Raw genomic sequence first — 20,670 nt, 5'->3', positions numbered from 1 at the left:
CTCCATACCTCCAGAGCTCCATACCTCCAGAGCTCCATACCTCCAGAGCTCCATAGCACCAGAGCTCCATGGCTTCAGAGCTCCATAGCACCATAGCTCCATACCTCCAGAGCTCCAGGGCTCCATAGCTCCATACCTCCAGAGCTCCATACCTCCAGAGCTCCATACCTCCAGAGCTCCAGAGCTCCATAGCACCAGAGCTCCATGGCTTCAGAGCTCCATAGCACCATAGCTCCATACCTCCAGAGCTCCAGGGCTCCATAGCTCCATACCTCCAGAGCTCCATACCTCCAGAGCTCCAGAGCTCCATAGCACCAGAGCTCCATGGCTTCAGAGCTCCATAGCACCATAGCTCCATACCTCCAGAGCTCCAGGGCTCCATAGCTCCATACCTCCAGAGCTCCATACCTCCAGAGCTCCATACCTCCAGAGCTCCATAGCTCCATAGCACCAGAGCTCCATAGCTCCATAGCACCAGAGCTCCATAGCACCAGAGCTCCATAGCACCAGAGCTCCATAGCTCCATAGCACCAGAGCTCCATAGCTCCATAGCACCAGAGCTCCATAGCTCCATAGCACCAGAGCTCCATACTTCCAGAGCTCCATAGCTCCATAGCTCCATAGCACCAGAGCTCCATAGCTCCATAGCACCAGAGCTCCATGGCTTCAGAGCTCCATAGCACCATAGCTCCATACCTCCAGAGCTCCAGGGCTCCATAGCTCCATACCTCCAGAGCTCCATACCTCCAGAGCTCCATACCTCCAGAGCTCCATAGCACCAGAGCTCCATAGCTCCATAGCACCAGAGCTCCATAGCACCAGAGCTCCATAGCACCAGAGCTCCATAGCTCCATAGCACCAGAGCTCCATAGCTCCATAGCACCAGAGCTCCATACTTCCAGAGCTCCATAGCTCCATAGCTCCATAGCACCAGAGCTCCATAGCTCCATAGCACCAGAGCTCCATAGCTCCATAGCACCAGAGCTCCATACTTCCATAGCTCCATAGCTCCATACCTCCAGAGCTCCATAGCTCCATAGCTCCATACCTCCAGAGCTCCATAGCTCCAGAGCTCCATAGCTCCATAGCTCCATAGCACCAGAGCTCCATAGCTCCATAGCACCAGAGCTCCATACTTCCATAGCTCCAGGGCTCCATACCTCCAGAGCTCCATAGCTCCATACTTCCAGAGCTCCATAGCTCCATACTTCCATAGCTCCATACTTCCATACCTCCATAGCTCCATACTTCCATAGCACCAGAGCTCCATACTTCCATAGCACCAGAGCTCCATACCTCCAGAGCTCCAGAGCTCCAGCCTGGGTGGCTGGTGGCTCCATAGCTCCATACTTCCATAGCTCTAAGTCAGAGAGTTGGCGAAAATTGCACTAAGTGCGAAAGCCCATTCATTTACAACGGCGTGTCCACAAGGCGGCGACATTTCCCCGTTACCGGTGGCTGCGCGGCGGGTGAGTGACAGAGCTTATCCGAGCGGCTGGAACTCTGCGCCGGCGTGGTCGAGCGTGAGGCCTCGGCCCTTTGGCTGCCTGGTACCTAAAACACTTCCATTGATCCAGCCACGGAGGGTGCTGGCTGGTGGCTCCATACCTCCATATTTCCATAGCACCAGAGCTCCATAGCTCCATAGCACCAGAGCTCCATGGCTTCAGAGCTCCATAGCACCATAGCTCCATACCTCCAGAGCTCCAGGGCTCCATAGCTCCATACCTCCAGAGCTCCATACCTCCAGAGCTCCATACCTCCAGAGCTCCATAGCACCAGAGCTCCATGGCTTCAGAGCTCCATAGCACCATAGCTCCATACCTCCAGAGCTCCAGGGCTCCATAGCTCCATACCTCCAGAGCTCCATACCTCCAGAGCTCCATACCTCCAGAGCTCCAGAGCTCCATAGCACCAGAGCTCCATGGCTTCAGAGCTCCATAGCACCATAGCTCCATACCTCCAGAGCTCCAGGGCTCCATAGCTCCATACCTCCAGAGCTCCATACCTCCAGAGCTCCAGAGCTCCATAGCACCAGAGCTCCATGGCTTCAGAGCTCCATAGCACCATAGCTCCATACCTCCAGAGCTCCAGGGCTCCATAGCTCCATACCTCCAGAGCTCCATACCTCCAGAGCTCCAGAGCTCCATAGCACCAGAGCTCCATGGCTTCAGAGCTCCATAGCACCATAGCTCCATACCTCCAGAGCTCCAGGGCTCCAAAGCTCCATACCTCCAGAGCTCCATACCTCCAGAGCTCCATACCTCCAGAGCTCCATAGCTCCATAGCACCAGAGCTCCATAGCTCCATAGCACCAGAGCTCCATAGCACCAGAGCTCCATAGCACCAGAGCTCCATAGCTCCATAGCACCAGAGCTCCATAGCTCCATAGCACCAGAGCTCCATAGCTCCATAGCACCAGAGCTCCATACTTCCAGAGCTCCATAGCTCCATAGCTCCATAGCACCAGAGCTCCATAGCTCCATAGCACCAGAGCTCCATACTTCCATAGCTCCATACCTCCAGAGCTCCATAGCTCCATAGCTCCATACCTCCAGAGCTCCATAGCTCCAGACCTCCATAGCTCCATAGCTCCATAGCACCAGAGCTCCATAGCTCCATAGCACCAGAGCTCCATACTTCCATAGCTCCAGGGCTCCATAGCTCCAGGGCTCCATACCTCCAGAGCTCCATAGCTCCATACTTCCAGAGCTCCATAGCTCCATACTTCCATAGCTCCATACTTCCATACCTCCATAGCTCCATACTTCCATAGCACCAGAGCTCCATACTTCCATAGCACCAGAGCTCCATACCTCCAGAGCTCCAGAGCTCCAGCCTGGGTGGCTGGTGGCTCCATAGCTCCATACTTCCATAGCTCTAAGTCAGAGAGTTGGCGAAAATTGCACTAAGTGCGAAAGCCCATTCATTTACAACGGCGTGTCCACAAGGCGGCGACATTTCCCCGTTACCGGTGGCTGCGCGGCGGGTGAGTGACAGAGCTTATCCGAGCGGCTGGAACTCTGCGCCGGCGTGGTCGAGCGTGAGGCCTCGGCCCTTTGGCTGCCTGGTACCTAAAACACTTCCATTGATCCAGCCACGGAGGGTGCTGGCTGGTGGCTCCATACCTCCATAGCTCCATAGCACCAGAGCTCCATAGCTCCATAGCACCAGAGCTCCATGGCTTCAGAGCTCCATAGCACCATAGCTCCATACCTCCAGAGCTCCAGGGCTCCAAAGCTCCATACCTCCAGAGCTCCATACCTCCAGAGCTCCATACCTCCAGAGCTCCATAGCTCCATAGCACCAGAGCTCCATAGCTCCATAGCACCAGAGCTCCATAGCACCATAGCTCCATAGCACCAGAGCTCCATAGCTCCATAGCACCAGAGCTCCATAGCTCCATAGCACCAGAGCTCCATAGCTCCATAGCACCAGAGCTCCATACTTCCAGAGCTCCATAGCTCCATAGCTCCATAGCACCAGAGCTCCATAGCTCCATAGCACCAGAGCTCCATAGCTCCATAGCACCAGAGCTCCATACTTCCATAGCTCCATAGCTCCATAGCTCCATACCTCCAGAGCTCCATAGCTCCATACCTCCAGAGCTCCATAGCTCCAGAGCTCCATAGCTCCATAGCACCAGAGCTCCATAGCTCCATACTTCCAGAGCTCTGGTACCTAAAACACTTCCATTGATCCAGCCACGGAGGGTGCTGGCTGGTGGCTCCATACCTCCATAGCTCCATAGCACCAGAGCTCCATAGCTCCATAGCACCAGAGCTCCATGGCTTCAGAGCTCCATAGCACCATAGCTCCATACCTCCAGAGCTCCAGGGCTCCATAGCTCCATACCTCCAGAGCTCCATACCTCCAGAGCTCCATACCTCCAGAGCTCCATAGCACCAGAGCTCCATGGCTTCAGAGCTCCATAGCACCATAGCTCCATACCTCCAGAGCTCCAGGGCTCCATAGCTCCATACCTCCAGAGCTCCATACCTCCAGAGCTCCATACCTCCAGAGCTCCATAGCACCAGAGCTCCATGGCTTCAGAGCTCCATAGCACCATAGCTCCATACCTCCAGAGCTCCAGGGCTCCATAGCTCCATACCTCCAGAGCTCCATACCTCCAGAGCTCCATACCTCCATAGCACCAGAGCTCCATGGCTTCAGAGCTCCATAGCTCCATACCTCCAGAGCTCCAGGGCTCCATAGCTCCATACCTCCAGAGCTCCATACCTCCAGAGCTCCAGAGCTCCATAGCACCAGAGCTCCATGGCTTCAGAGCTCCATAGCACCATAGCTCCATACCTCCAGAGCTCCAGGGCTCCATAGCTCCATACCTCCAGAGCTCCATACCTCCAGAGCTCCATACCTCCAGAGCTCCATAGCTCCATAGCACCAGAGCTCCATAGCTCCATAGCACCAGAGCTCCATAGCACCAGAGCTCCATAGCACCAGAGCTCCATAGCTCCATAGCACCAGAGCTCCATAGCTCCATAGCACCAGAGCTCCATACTTCCAGAGCTCCATAGCTCCATAGCTCCATAGCACCAGAGCTCCATAGCTCCATAGTACCAGAGCTCCATAGCTCCATAGCACCAGAGCTCCATACTTCCATAGCTCCATAGCTCCATACCTCCAGAGCTCCATAGCTCCATAGCTCCATACCTCCAGAGCTCCATAGCTCCAGAGCTCCATAGCTCCATAGCTCCATAGCACCAGAGCTCCATAGCTCCATAGCACCAGAGCTCCATACTTCCATAGCTCCAGGGCTCCATAGCTCCAGGGCTCCATACCTCCAGAGCTCCATAGCTCCATACTTCCAGAGCTCCATAGCTCCATACTTCCATAGCTCCATACTTCCATACCTCCATAGCTCCATACTTCCATAGCACCAGAGCTCCATACTTCCATAGCACCAGAGCTCCATACCTCCAGAGCTCCAGAGCTCCAGCCTGGGTGGCTGGTGGCTCCATAGCTCCATACTTCCATAGCTCTAAGTCAGAGAGTTGGCGAAAATTGCACTAAGTGCGAAAGCCCATTCATTTACAACGGCGTGTCCACAAGGCGGCGACATTTCCCCGTTACCGGTGGCTGCGCGGCGGGTGAGTGACAGAGCTTATCCGAGCGGCTGGAACTCTGCGCCGGCGTGGTCGAGCGTGAGGCCTCGGCCCTTTGGCTGCCTGGTACCTAAAACACTTCCATTGATCCAGCCACGGAGGGTGCTGGCTGGTGGCTCCATACCTCCATAGCTCCATAGCACCAGAGCTCCATAGCTCCATAGCACCAGAGCTCCATGGCTTCAGAGCTCCATAGCACCATAGCTCCATACCTCCAGAGCTCCAGGGCTCCATAGCTCCATACCTCCAGAGCTCCATACCTCCAGAGCTCCATACCTCCAGAGCTCCATAGCACCAGAGCTCCATGGCTTCAGAGCTCCATAGCACCATAGCTCCATACCTCCAGAGCTCCAGGGCTCCATAGCTCCATACCTCCAGAGCTCCATACCTCCAGAGCTCCATACCTCCAGAGCTCCATAGCACCAGAGCTCCATGGCTTCAGAGCTCCATAGCACCATAGCTCCATACCTCCAGAGCTCCAGGGCTCCATAGCTCCATACCTCCAGAGCTCCATACCTCCAGAGCTCTGAAAAAACGACTAAGTGCCCACGGCTCTGCGGGGCTTGTGAGTCCGCCCCGCGCCGGTTCGGCGGTCGGCCTCAAAAAGCGAAAAATCAGCCTCTCTCCCTGGAGCTCACCAAAAATTTGTCGAAATTTTTCTAAGTTCTCCTCGAGGTACCAGGGGGTGAGGTACCCGGGCTAAGATGCAGTACCTTTTTTGGTCTTCAGGTGCGCTAGAGTACAATGAAATGGTCCCAGTAGTCAGTGTACTCATCGACTTTCCCCCCGTTTTCCAAAGCACCTCGTTTACGAGTATGGAGGAGATGGTGCTGGTCTCCCCACGGCGTCGGACACGCCGTCCTCGACAGCACAAGGTCGGATAGAAGACCTGAAAAGCGCCGTGGCACACGCTGGAGGTGTCACTGTGGCGAAAAAGTGACTAAGTGTCAACTTTCGAAAAAACGGCTAAGTGTCAACTTTCGAAAAAACGGCTAAGTGTCAACTTTCGAAAAAACGACAAAGTGTCACCTCTCTGAAAAAACGGCAAAGTGTCAACTTTTGAAAAAAACGACTAAGTGTCAACTTTCGAAAAAACGACTAAGTGTCACCTCTCTGAAAAAATGGCAAAGTGTCAACTGCGAATGTGGTGGTGCATGGAAGGAAGTGGAGGACGGCCGCCTCCTTAAACACAGGCCGAAGAGGAGCGTCAGGGCCGGCTCCTTAAACACGGACCGAGTGTCGCCCTTAACACAGACCAAGCGGAGGACGGCCGCCTCCCTAAATACAGGCCGAACCGGAGCGCGAGGGCCGCTCCTTAAACACGGACCGAGTGTCGCCCTTAACACAGACCAAGCGGAGGACGGCCGCCTCCCTAAATACAGGCCGAACCGGAGCGCGAGGGCCGCTCCTTAAACACGGACCGAGTGTCGCCCTTAACACAGACCAAGGGGAGGACGGCCGCCTCCTTAAACACAGGCCGGAGAGGAGCGTCAGGGCCAGGCTCCTTAAACACGGACCGAGTGTCGCCCTTAACACAGACCAAGCGGAGGACGGCCGCCTCCCTAAATACAGGCCGAACCGGAGCGCGAGGGCCAGGCTCCTTAAACACGGACCGAGTGTCGCCCTTAACACAGACCAAGGGGAGGACGGCCGCCTCCTTAAACACAGGCCGGAGAGGAGCGTCAGGGCCAGGCTCCTTAAACACGGACCGAGTGTCGCCCTTAACACAGACCAAGCGGAGGACGGCCGCCTCCCTAAATACAGGCCGAACCGGAGCGCGAGGGCCAGGCTCCTTAAACACGGACCGAGTGTCGCCCTTAACACAGACCAAGGGGAGGACGGCCGCCTCCTTAAACACAGGCCGAACCGGAGCGCGAGTGTTGCTCCTTAAACACGGACCGAGTGGAGGACGGCCGCCTCCTTAAACACAGGCCGAACAAAATGACACAAAGTGTCAACTGCGAATGTTGTCCATCCAAGGAAGGAGCGTGATGCCCGGCCGGCTCCTTAAACACAGGCCGAGAGTCGCCCCGGACGGTCCGCCTCGCGGCGCCCGTTTGCTCGGATAAAATGACACAAAGTGTCAACTGCGAATGTTGTCCATCCAAGGAAGGAGCGTGATGCCCGGCCGGCTCCTTAAACACAGGCGGAGAGTCGCCCCGGACGGTCCGCCTCGCGGCGCCCGCCCGCTCGGATAAAATGACACAAAGTGTCAACTACGAATGTTGTCCATCCAAGGAAGGAGCGTGATGCCCGGCCGGCTCCTTAAACACAGGCCGAGAGTCGCCCCGGACGGTCCGCCTCGCGGCGCCCGTCTGCTCGGATAAAATGACACAAAGTGTCAACTGCGAATGTTGTCCATCCAAGGAAGGAGCGTGATGCCCGGCCGGCTCCTTAAACACAGGCCGAGAGTCGCCCCGGACGGTCCGCCTCGCGGCGCCCGCCCGCTCGGATGAAATGACACAAAGTGTCAACTGCGAATGTTGTCCATCCAAGGAAGGAGCGTGATGCCCGGCCGGCTCCTTAAACAAAGGCCGAGAGTCGCCCCGGACGGTCCGCCTCGCGGCGCCCGCCCGCTCGGATAAAATGACACAAAGTGTCAACTACGAATGTTGTCCATCCAAGGAAGGAGCGTGATGCCCGGCCGGCTCCTTAAACACAGGCCGAGAGTCGCCCCGGACGGTCCGCCTCGCGGCGCCCGTCTGCTCGGATAAAATGACACAAAGTGTCAACTGCGAATGTTGTCCATCCAAGGAAGGAGCGTGATGCCCGGCCGGCTCCTTAAACACAGGCCGAGAGTCGCCCCGGACGGTCCGCCTCGCGGCGCCCGCCCGCTCGGATAAAATGACACAAAGTGTCAACTACGAATGTTGTCCATCCAAGGAAGGAGCGTGATGCCCGGCCGGCTCCTTAAACACAGGCCGAGAGTCGCCCCGGACGGTCCGCCTCGCGGCGCCCGTCCGCTCGGATAAAATGACACAAAGTGTCAACTGCGAATGTTGTCCATCCAAGGAAGGAGCGTGATGCCCGGCCGGCTCCTTAAACACAGGCCGAGAGTCGCCCCGGACGGTCCGCCTCGCGGCGCCCGCCCGCTCGGATAAAATGACACAAAGTGTCAACTACGAATGTTGTCCATCCAAGGAAGGAGCGTGATGCCCGGCCGGCTCCTTAAACACAGGCCGAGAGTCGCCCCGGACGGTCCGCCTCGCGGCGCCCGTCCGCTCGAATAAAATGACACAAAGTGTCAACTGCGAATGTTGTCCATCCAAGGAAGGAGCGTGATGCCCGGCCGGCTCCTTAAACACAGGCCGAGAGTCGCCCCGGACGGTCCGCCTCGCGGCGCCCGCCCGCTCGGATAAAATGACACAAAGTGTCAACTATGAATGTTGTCCATCCAAGGAGGGAGCGTGAGGCCCGGCCGGCTCCGAAAACACAGGCCGAGAGTCGCCCCGGACGGTCCGCCTCGCGGCGCCCGTCTGCTCGGATAAAATGACACAAAGTGTCAACTGCGAATGTTGTCCATCCAAGGAAGGAGCGTGATGCCCGGCCGGCTCCTTAAACACAGGCCGAGAGTCGCCCCGGACGGTCCGCCTCGCGGCGCCCGCCCGCTCGGATAAAATGACATAAAGTGTCAACTACGAATGTTGTCCATCCAAGGAGGGAGCGTGAGGCCCGGCCGGCTCCGAAAACACAGGCCGAGAGTCGCCCCGGACGGTCCGCCTCGCGGCGCCCGTCTGCTCGGATAAAATGACACAAAGTGTCAACTGCGAATGTTGTCCATCCAAGGAAGGAGCGTGATGCCCGGCCGGCTCCTTAAACACAGGCCGAGAGTCGCCCCGGACGGTCCGCCTCGCGGCGCCCGCCCGCTCGGATAAAATGACACAAAGTGTCAACTACGAATGTTGTCCATCCAAGGAAGGAGCGTGATGCCCGGCCGGCTCCTTAAACAAAGGCCGAGAGTCGCCCCGGACGGTCCGCCTCTCGAGGCGCCCGCCCGCTCGGATAAAATGAAACAAAGTGTCAACTACGAATGTTGGCGCTCCCCGCGCCGCCCCGCAGGCCCCGGCGCGACCGTACTGCGGCGAGACCGAGACGACCCGGAAAAAGCATCCATCCCACCTAGCCACGATCCACGGAGGCCGAGCGAGCGGCTGAGTGTCGGGCGCCGCGCGTGCGAGCGTCCGCCGGCCGCGCCGGTCCTTCTGCGAATGACGTTTCTCAAACCCTCCGGCTTGATAGCGGCGGCACCACGGGAAGCCGTCCACACACACCGTCCGACCTCTATCCGAAAAGCCTTCCCGACCAACCGCGGTCGCGGGGGCGTCTGTCGCTCCGCATCGGGGGGGCGTATGGCTTCCGCGCTACGCGCTGCGGGCTCGGGGGGGCCGCAACGGCTGAGTCTGACTCGGCCGGGGCGCAGCTTCCCTCCCGGCAGTCAGCAATAGTGCCGATCGCGCCTGCCACCAGCCCCCTCCCCGACGGGTTCGTCGGCGCCGGCTGGCCACCGTCCGCCTTCGTTCCCCGAGGGTTCCCAACCAGCGCCGATCCAACTCCGCATCCTGGCCGCACGCAGTGCGTGCCTCGCGCGGGTAAGTCGCCGGCGCAGCGCCGCAGCTCCCGACCCCCGCGTACGGGAATAGTTGAGGGCCTCAGCGGGCCGCACCGACCGAGTCCGACTCGGGCCGGGGCGCAGATTCCCGCCTGGGTGACCGAACGTTCTCTGCTCGGGCCGGAGGGCCGACGCCCGTCCCCCCCCGTCGTCCCCCACGGACCGCCTCCGAGGCCACTTCGCACGGCTCATCCTCGGCCCCCTACCAATGCTTAATCGATGGGGCCGCCCGGCCGGATTCGCGCCCCCCTGTCCACCGCCAGTCTCCCCAGACTAACCCGAGTTACCGCCCAGCTCGCCTAACCTTGCACTCGCTCTGCCAAACGGTCGTGTAGTCGGCGGGCCGTCCTACGGGTCGCCCTCCGGCCCCAAACGCGCGGCGGGATAGCGGCAAGGCGGCGGCGGCGGCCAGCGGCGTCGGGGCGCTCGCACCGGAGAAGAGGCGTCTTACGAGGCCGGGCGCAGCTCCCTCTCGTTTACTTGCTGAGTAGCGGCGCTCGAAGGTTCCGCGGCGAGCGCGGCTCAACCCACCGAACGTCCCCCTGCAGCGGGCTCCATCGAAGGGCCGTCCCGCCGGATTCGCACCACCCTGTCCACCGCAAAGTCGTCCAACCGACTGCACGAGTTACCGCCCGGTTCGCCTAACCTTGCATCGCCCCGCCAAACGAGCGAGTTGCCGGCCGTCCTACGGGTCGCGCACCGGCCCCACACGTGCGGAGGGCTAGCGGCAAGGCGGCGGCGGCGGTCAGCGGCGTCGGGGTCAAACTCAGCACCGGACAGGGGGTGTCTTACGAGGCCGGGCGCAGCTCCTCTCGTTTAGGGGTCCGCGAGGGTCGCGTTCGAGGTTCCGCGTCCTCGGCTTCGGCTGCGCCGGGTCCAGCCCGATCCATCTCACCCCGCGGCAGCCTCAGACCACCTAGAGCCCCCGCGAACCGCGGCCGGCGTCCGGAAAACAGTCGCGCGAGCCCCCGCTCCAGCGGGCCGGCGAGCGAGAGGCGCTACCCAGCCACCCTCTCTCCTACCTGGTTGATCCTGCCAGTAGCATATGCTTGTCTCAAAGATTAAGCCATGCAAGTCTAAGTGCACACGGCCCGTACAGCGAAACTGCGAATGGCTCATTAAATCAGTTATGGTTCCTTTGATCGCTCCTCAGTTACTTGGATAACTGTGGCAATTCTAGAGCTAATACATGCAAACGGGCGCCGACCTCCGGGGACGCGCGCATTTATCAGACCCAAAACCCACGCGGTGCCCGGGCGCGCGGGCCCAGGGGTCGCGCCGGCGTTCACGCGCCGCGCCGCGGCCCTCCGCGCGTCCGGCCCGGCCTCCCTTGGTGATCCTCGATAACTTCCAGCCGATCGCCGGCCCTCCGCGGCGGCGACGTCTCATTCGAATGTCTGCCCTATCACCTCCGACAGGGAGGCAGCCTATCAGGTCTAAATGACTTGCATACGACCTGATTCTGGGTCAGGGTCTCGTAAGTAGCAGAGCAGCTACATCGCTGCGATCTATTGAGAGTCAGCCCTCGATCCAACCTTTTGTCGGCCGGTGTCACCTCCGGGGGCCGGTCGGCATCCCCCCTCCGGGGTGGGCCGCTACCAGGGGCGTCATCGGACTTTGAAGAAATTACGCCGCGGCGGAAGACAGCGGGCGCGCCCGGGGATGAGGCAGCATCCCTGGGCCGCGGAGGGGAGGAGGCAGCCTCCCCGGGGCGGAACTTAGTCTCCGTAGAATGACGGCGGGCGTGCGTAAAGGGCGCGTCCGGGGATGAGGCAGCATCCCCGGGCCGCGGAGGGGAGGAGGCAGCCTCCCCGGGGCGGAACTTAGTCTCCGTAGAATGACGGCGGGCGTGCGTAAAGGGCGCGCCCGGGGATAGCCCATTCATTTACAACGGCGTGTCCGCCAGGCGGCGACATTTCCCCGTTACCGGTGGCTGCGCGGCGGGTGAGTGACAGAGCTTATCCGAGCGGCTGGAACTCTGCGCCGGCGTGGTCGAGCGTGAGGCCTCGGCCCTTTGGCTGCCTGGTACCTAAACACTTCCATTGATCCAGCCACGGAGGGTGCTGGCTGGTGGCTCCATACCTCCAGAGCTCCATACTTCCATAGCTGCAGAGCTCCATAGCTCCATACCTCCATACCTCCAGAGCTCCATACTTCCATAGCTCTATACTTCCATAGCTCCATAGCACCAGAGCTCCATACCTCCAGAGCTCCATAGCACCAGAGCTCCATAGCTCCATAGCACCAGAGCTCCATAGCTCCATTGCACCAGAGCTCCATACCTCCAGAGCTCCAGAGCTCCATAGCACCAGAGCTCCATAGCTCCATAGCACCAGAGCTCCATAGCTCCATAGCACCAGAGCTCCATAGCTCCATAGCTCCATAGCACCAGAGCTCCATAGCTCCATAGCACCAGGGCTCCATAGCTCCATAGCACCAGAGCTCCATACTTCCATAGCTCCAGGGCTCCATAGCTCCAGGGCTCCATAGCTCCATACCTCCATAGCTCCATAGCTCCATACTTCCAGAGCTCCATAGCTCCATACTTCCATAGCTCCATAGCTCCATACTTCCATAGCACCAGAGCTCCATACTTCCATAGCACCAGAGCTCCAGAGCTCCATAGCACCAGAGCTCCATAGCTCCATAGCTCCAGGGCTCCATAGCTCCATAGCTCCAGGGCTCCATAGCTCCATAGCTCCAGGGCTCCATAGCTCCAGGGCTCCAGGGCTCCATAGCTCCATACCTCCAGAGCTCCATAGCTCCATACTTCCAGAGCTCCATAGCTCCATAGCTCCATACTTCCATAGCTCCATAGCTCCATACTTCCATAGCACCAGAGCTCCATACCTCCAGAGCTCCATAGCTCCAGCCTGGGTGGCTGGTGGCTCCATAGCTCCATACTTCCATAGCTCCAGTCAGAGAGTTGGCGAAAATTGCACTAAGTGCGAAAGCCCATTAATTTACAACGGCGTGTCCACAAGGCGGCGACATTTCCCCGTTACCGGTGGCTGCGCGGCGGGTGAGTGACAGAGCTTATCCGAGCGGCTGGAACTCTGCGCCGGCGTGGTCGAGCGTGAGGCCTCGGCCCTTTGGCTGCCTGGTACCTAAAACACTTCCATTGATCCAGCCACGGAGGGTGCTGGCTGGTGGCTCCATACCTCCATAGCTCCATAGCACCAGAGCTCCATAGCTCCATAGCACCAGAGCTCCATGGCTTCAGAGCTCCATAGCACCATAGCTCCATACCTCCAGAGCTCCAGGGCTCCATAGCTCCATACCTCCAGAGCTCCATACCTCCAGAGCTCCATACCTCCAGAGCTCCATAGCACCAGAGCTCCATGGCTTCAGAGCTCCATAGCACCATAGCTCCATACCTCCAGAGCTCCAGGGCTCCATAGCTCCATACCTCCAGAGCTCCATACCTCCAGAGCTCCATACCTCCAGAGCTCCATAGCACCAGAGCTCCATGGCTTCAGAGCTCCATAGCACCATAGCTCCATACCTCCAGAGCTCCAGGGCTCCATAGCTCCATACCTCCAGAGCTCCATACCTCCAGAGCTCCATACCTCCAGAGCTCCAGAGCTCCATAGCACCAGAGCTCCATGGCTTCAGAGCTCCATAGCACCATAGCTCCATACCTCCAGAGCTCCAGGGCTCCATAGCTCCATACCTCCAGAGCTCCATACCTCCAGAGCTCCAGAGCTCCATAGCACCAGAGCTCCATGGCTTCAGAGCTCCATAGCACCATAGCTCCATACCTCCAGAGCTCCAGGGCTCCATAGCTCCATACCTCCAGAGCTCCATACCTCCAGAGCTCCATACCTCCAGAGCTCCATAGCTCCATAGCACCAGAGCTCCATAGCTCCATAGCACCAGAGCTCCATAGCACCAGAGCTCCATAGCACCAGAGCTCCATAGCTCCATAGCACCAGAGCTCCATAGCTCCATAGCACCAGAGCTCCATAGCTCCATAGCACCAGAGCTCCATACTTCCAGAGCTCCATAGCTCCATAGCTCCATAGCACCAGAGCTCCATAGCTCCATAGCACCAGAGCTCCATGGCTTCAGAGCTCCATAGCACCATAGCTCCATACCTCCAGAGCTCCAGGGCTCCATAGCTCCATACCTCCAGAGCTCCATACCTCCAGAGCTCCATACCTCCAGAGCTCCATAGCACCAGAGCTCCATGGCTTCAGAGCTCCATAGCACCATAGCTCCATACCTCCAGAGCTCCAGGGCTCCATAGCTCCATACCTCCAGAGCTCCATACCTCCAGAGCTCCATACCTCCAGAGCTCCAGAGCTCCATAGCACCAGAGCTCCATGGCTTCAGAGCTCCATAGCACCATAGCTCCATACCTCCAGAGCTCCAGGGCTCCATAGCTCCATACCTCCAGAGCTCCATACCTCCAGAGCTCCAGAGCTCCATAGCACCAGAGCTCCATGGCTTCAGAGCTCCATAGCACCATAGCTCCATACCTCCAGAGCTCCAGGGCTCCATAGCTCCATACCTCCAGAGCTCCATACCTCCAGAGCTCCATACATCCAGAGCTCCATAGCTCCATAGCACCAGAGCTCCATAGCTCCATAGCACCAGAGCTCCATAGCACCAGAGCTCCATAGCACCAGAGCTCCATAGCTCCATAGCACCAGAGCTCCATAGCTCCATAGCACCAGAGCTCCATAGCTCCATAGCACCAGAGCTCCATACTTCCAGAGCTCCATAGCTCCATAGCACCAGAGCTCCATAGCTCCATAGCACCAGAGCTCCATGGCTTCAGAGCTCCATAGCACCATAGCTCCATACCTCCAGAGCTCCAGGGCTCCATAGCTCCATACCTCCAGAGCTCCATACCTCCAGAGCTCCATACCTCCAGAGCTCCATAGCACCAGAGCTCCATAGCTCCATAGCACCAGAGCTCCATAGCACCAGAGCTCCATAGCACCAGAGCTCCATAGCTCCATAGCACCAGAGCTCCATAACTCCATAGCACCAGAGCTCCATACTTCCAGAGCTCCATAGCTCCATAGCTCCATAGCACCAGAGCTCCATAGCTCCATAGCACCAGAGCTCCATAGCTCCATAGCACCAGAGCTCCATACTTCCATAGCTCCATAGCTCCATACCTCCAGAGCTCCATAGCTCCATAGCTCCATACCTCCAGAGCTCCATAGCTCCAGAGCTCCATAGCTCCATAGCTCCATAGCACCAGAGCTCCATAGCTCCATAGCACCAGAGCTCCATACTTCCATAGCTCCAGGGCTCCATAGCTCCAGGGCTCCATACCTCCAGAGCTCCATAGCTCCATACTTCCAGAGCTCCATAGCTCCATACTTCCATAGCTCCATACTTCCATACCTCCATAGCTCCATACTTCCATAGCACCAGAGCTCCATACTTCCATAGCACCAGAGCTCCATACCTCCAGAGCTCCAGAGCTCCAGCCTGGGTGGCTGGTGGCTCCATAGCTCCATACTTCCATAGCTCTAAGTCAGAGAGTTGGCGAAAATTGCACTAAGTGCGAAAGCCCATTCATTTACAACGGCGTGTCCACAAGGCGGCGACATTTCCCCGTTACCGGTGGCTGCGCGGCGGGTGAGTGACAGAGCTTATCCGAGCGGCTGGAACTCTGCGCCGGCGTGGTCGAGCGTGAGGCCTCGGCCCTTTGGCTGCCTGGTACCTAAAACACTTCCATTGATCCAGCCACGGAGGGTGCTGGCTGGTGGCTCCATACCTCCATAGCTCCATAGCACCAGAGCTCCATAGCTCCATAGCACCAGAGCTCCATGGCTTCAGAGCTCCATAGCACCATAGCTCCATACCTCCAGAGCTCCAGGGCTCCATAGCTCCATACCTCCAGAGCTCCATACCTCCAGAGCTCCATACCTCCAGAGCTCCATAGCACCAGAGCTCCATGGCTTCAGAGCTCCATAGCACCATAGCTCCATACCTCCAGAGCTCCAGGGCTCCATAGCTCCATACCTCCAGAGCTCCATACCTCCAGAGCTCCATACCTCCAGAGCTCCATAGCACCAGAGCTCCATGGCTTCAGAGCTCCATAGCACCATAGCTCCATACCTCCAGAGCTCCAGGGCTCCAGAGCTCCATACCTCCAGAGCTCCATACCTCCAGAGCTCCAGAGCTCCATAGCACCAGAGCTCCATGGCTTCAGAGCTCCATAGCTCCATACCTCCAGAGCTCCAGGGCTCCATAGCTCCATACCTCCAGAGCTCCATACCTCCAGAGCTCCAGAGCTCCATAGCACCAGAGCTCCATGGCTTCAGAGCTCCATAGCACCATAGCTCCATACCTCCAGAGCTCCAGGGCTCCATAGCTCCATACCTCCAGAGCTCCATACCTCCAGAGCTCCATACCTCCAGAGCTCCATAGCTCCATAGCACCAGAGCTCCATAGCTCCATAGCACCAGAGCTCCATAGCACCAGAGCTCCATAGCACCAGAGCTCCATAGCTCCATAGCACCAGAGCTCCATAGCTCCATAGCACCAGAGCTCCATACTTCCAGAGCTCCATAGCTCCATAGCTCCATAGCACCAGAGCTCCATAGCTCCATAGCACCAGAGCTCCATAGCTCCATAGCACCAGAGCTCCATACTTCCATAGCTCCATACCTCCAGAGCTCCATAGCTCCATAGCTCCATACCTCCAGAGCTCCATAGCTCCAGAGCTCCATAGCTCCATAGCTCCATAGCTCCATAGCACCAGAGCTCCATAGCTCCATAGCACCAGAGCTCCATACTTCCATAGCTCCAGGGCTCCATAGCTCCATACTTCCAGAGCTCCATAGCTCCATAGCTCCATAGCACCAGAGCTCCATAGCTCCATAGCACCAGAGCTCCATAGCTCCATAGCACCAGAGCTCCATACTTCCATAGCTCCATACCTCCAGAGCTCCATAGCTCCATAGCTCCATACCTCCAGAGCTCCATAGCTCCAGAGCTCCATAGCTCCATAGCTCCATAGCACCAGAGCTCCATAGCTCCATAGCACCAGAGCTCCATACTTCCATAGCTCCAGGGCTCCATAGCTCCAGGGCTCCATACCTCCAGAGCTCCATAGCTCCATACTTCCATAGCTCCATACTTCCATACCTCCATAGCTCCATACTTCCATAGCACCAGAGCTCCAGAGCTCCATAGCACCATAGCTCCATACCTCCAGAGCTCCAGGGCTCCAAAGCTCCATACCTCCAGAGCTCCATACCTCCAGAGCTCCATACCTCCAGAGCTCCATAGCTCCATAGCACCAGAGCTCCATAGCTCCATAGCACCAGAGCTCCATAGCACCAGAGCTCCATAGCACCAGAGCTCCATAGCTCCATAGCACCAGAGCTCCATAGCTCCATAGCACCAGAGCTCCATAGCTCCATAGCACCAGAGCTCCATACTTCCAGAGCTCCAGAGCTCCATAGCTCCATAGCTCCATAGCACCAGAGCTCCATAGCTCCATACTTCCAGAGCTCCATAGCTCCATAGCACCAGAGCTCCATAGCTCCATAGCACTAGAGCTCCATAGCTCCATAGCACCAGAGCTCCATAGCTCCATAGCACCAGAGCTCCATAGCTCCATAGCTCCAGGGCTCCATAGCTCCATAGCTCCAGGGCTCCATAGCACCAGAGCTCCATACTTCCATAGCTCCAGGGCTCCATAGCTCCAGGGCTCCATAGCTCCATACCTCCAGAGCTCCATAGCTCCATACTTCCATAGCTCCATAGCTCCATAGCACCAGAGCTCCATAGCTCCATAGCACCAGAGCTCCATAGCTCCATAGCACCAGAGCTCCATAGCTCCATAGCACCAGAGCTCCATAGCTCCATAGCTCCAGGGCTCCATAGCTCCATAGCTCCAGGGCTCCATAGCTCCATAGCTCCAGGGCTCCATAGCTCCATAGCTCCATACCTCCAGAGCTCCATACCTCCAGAGCTCCATACCTCCATAGCACCAGAGCTCCATAGCTCCAGGGCTCCAGGGCTCCATAGCTCCAGAGCTCCATAGCTCCATACTTCCAGAGCTCCATAGCTCCATAGCTCCATACTTCCATAGCTCCATAGCTCCATACTTCCATAGCACCTGAGCTCCATACCTCCAGAGCTCCATAGCTCCAGCCTGGGTGGCTGGTGGCTCCATAGCTCCATACTTCCATAGCTCTAAGTCAGAGAGTTGGCGAAAATTGCACTAAGTGCGAAAGCCCATTCATTTACAACGGCGTGTCCGCCAGGCGGCGACATTTCCCCGTTACCGGTGGCTGCGCGGCGGGTGAGTGACAGAGCTTATCCGAGCGGCTGGAACTCTGCGCCGGCGTGGTCGAGCGGCTGGCCTCGGTAGTTGAGGTACCAGGGGTGGGCCGGGGAGCTCCAGGCGGGTCTTGTGAGAGAGTGAAGCCGAACGGCTGGAACTCTCGGCCGGCCTGGTCGAGCGGCTGGCCTCGGTAGTTGAGGTACCAGGGGCGGGCTGGGGAGCTCCAGGCGGGGCTTGTGAGAGAGTGAAGCCGAGCGGCTGGAACTCTGGGCCGGCGTGGTTGAGCCACGGAGGGTGCTGGCTGGTGGCTCCATAGCTCCATAGCTCCAGAGCTCCATACTTCCATAGCTCCATAGCTCCATACTTCCATAGCTCCAGACTTCCATAGCTCCATAGCTCCATAGCTCCATAGCTCCATAGCTCCAGAGCTCCATAACTCCATACTTCCATAGATCCATAGCTCCATAGCTCCATACTTCCATAGCTCCATAGCTCCATACTTCCATAGCTCCATAGCTCCAGAGCTCCATAGCTCCAGAGCTCCATAGCTCCAGAGCTCCATAGCTCCATAGCTCCATACTTCCATAGCTCCAGAGCTCCATGGCTCCATACTTCCATAGCTCCAGCCTGGCTGGCTGGTGGCTCCATAGCTCCATACATCCATAGCTCCATAGCTCCCTACTTCCATAGCTCCATAGCTCCAGAGCTCCAGAGCTCCATAGCTCCATAGCTCCATAGCTCCATACTTCCATACTTCCATACTTCCATACTTCCATAGCTCCATAGCTCCGTACTTCCATAGCTCCATAGCTCCATAGCTCCATACTTCCATAGCTCCATAGCTCCATAGCTCCATACTTCCATAGCTCCATAGCTCCATAGCTCCATAGCCCCAGAGCTCCATAGCTCCATAGCTCCATAGCTCCATAGCTCCATAGCTCCAGAGCTCCATACTTCCATAGCTCCAGAGCTCCAGCCTGGCTGGTGGCTCCATAGCTCCATACTTGCAGCCACGGAGCTGGCGAAAATTGCACTAAGTGCGAAAGCCCATTCATTTACAAGGGCGTGTCCACAAGGCGGCGACATTTCCCCGTTACCGGTGGCTGCTTAGCGGGAGAGTGGCAGAGCTTATCCGAGCGGCTGGAACTCTGCGCCGGCGTGGTCGAGCGGCTGGCCTCGGTAGTTGAGGTACCAGGGGTGGGCCGGGGAGCTCCAGGCGGGGCTTGTGAGAGAGTGAAGCCGAGCGGCTGGAACTCTGGGCCGGCCTGGTCGAGCGGCTGGCCTCGGTAGTTGAGGTACCAGGGGCGGGCTGGGGAGCTCCAGGCGGGGCTTGTGAGAGAGTGAAGCCGAGCGGCTGGAACTCTGGGCCGGCGTGGTTGAGCCACGGAGGGTGCTGGCTGGTGGCTCCATAGCTCCATAGCTCCAGAGCTCCATACTTCCATAGCTCCATAGCTCCATACTTCCATAGCTCCAGACTTCCATAGCTCCATAGCTCCATAGCTCCATAGCTCCATAGCTCCAGAGCTCCATAACTCCATACTTCCATAGATCCATAGCTCCATAGCTCCATACTTCCATAGCTCCATAGCTCCATACTTCCATAGCTCCATAGCTCCAGAGCTCCATAGCTCCAGAGCTCCATAGCTCCAGAGCTCCATAGCTCCATATCTCCATACTTCCATAGCTCCAGAGCTCCATGGCTCCATACTTCCATAGCTCCAGCCTGGCTGGCTGGTGGCTCCATAGCTCCATACATCCATAGCTCCATAGCTCCCTACTTCCATAGCTCCATAGCTCCAGAGCTCCAGAGCTCCATAGCTCCATAGCTCCATAGCTCCATACTTCCATACTTCCATACTTCCATACTTCCATAGCTCCATAGCTCCGTACTTCCATAGCTCCATAGCTCCATAGCTCCATACTTCCATAGCTCCATAGCTCCATAGCTCCATACTTCCATAGCTCCATAGCTCCATAGCTCCATAGCCCCAGAGCTCCATAGCTCCATAGCTCCATAGCTCCATAGCTCCATAGCTCCAGAGCTCCATACTTCCATAGCTCCAGAGCTCCAGCCTGGCTGGTGGCTCCATAGCTCCATACTTGTAGCCACGGAGCTGGCGAAAATTGCACTAAGTGCGAAAGCCCATTCATTTACAAGGGCGTGTCCACAAGGCGGCGACATTTCCCCGTTACCGGTGGCTGCTTAGCGGGAGAGTGGCAGAGCTTATCCGAGCGGCTGGAACTCTGCGCCGGCGTGGTCGAGCGGCTGGCCTCGGTAGTTGAGGTACCAGGGGCGGGCTGGGGAGCTCCAGGCGGGGCTTGTGAGAGAGTGAAGCCGAGCGGCTGGAACTCTGGGCCGGCCTGGTCGAGCGGCTGGCCTCGGTAGTTGAGGTACCAGGGGCGGGCTGGGGAGCTCCAGGCGGGGCTTGTGAGAGAGTGTAGCCGAGCGGCTGGAACTCTGGGCCGGCGTGGTTGAGCAGCATGCCCGCGGAGGTGGCTCTTCCATAGGCACGGAGGGTGCTGGAGCTCCACACTTCCCTAGGCACGGAGGGTGCTGGAGCTCCACACTTCCATAGCTCCAGGCACGGAGGGTGCTGGAGCTCCACACTTCCATAGGCACGGAGGGTGCTGGAGCTCCATACTTCCATAGCTCCAGGCACGGAGGGTGCTGGAGCTCC

This window comes from Syngnathus leptorhynchus, unplaced genomic scaffold (assembly GCF_054491065.1).
Source record: "Syngnathus leptorhynchus isolate UIUO unplaced genomic scaffold, UIUO_Slep HiC_scaffold_47, whole genome shotgun sequence".
Classification (NCBI taxonomy): Eukaryota; Metazoa; Chordata; class Actinopteri; order Syngnathiformes; family Syngnathidae; genus Syngnathus; species Syngnathus leptorhynchus.
This window is presented reverse-complemented; position numbering follows the sequence as displayed.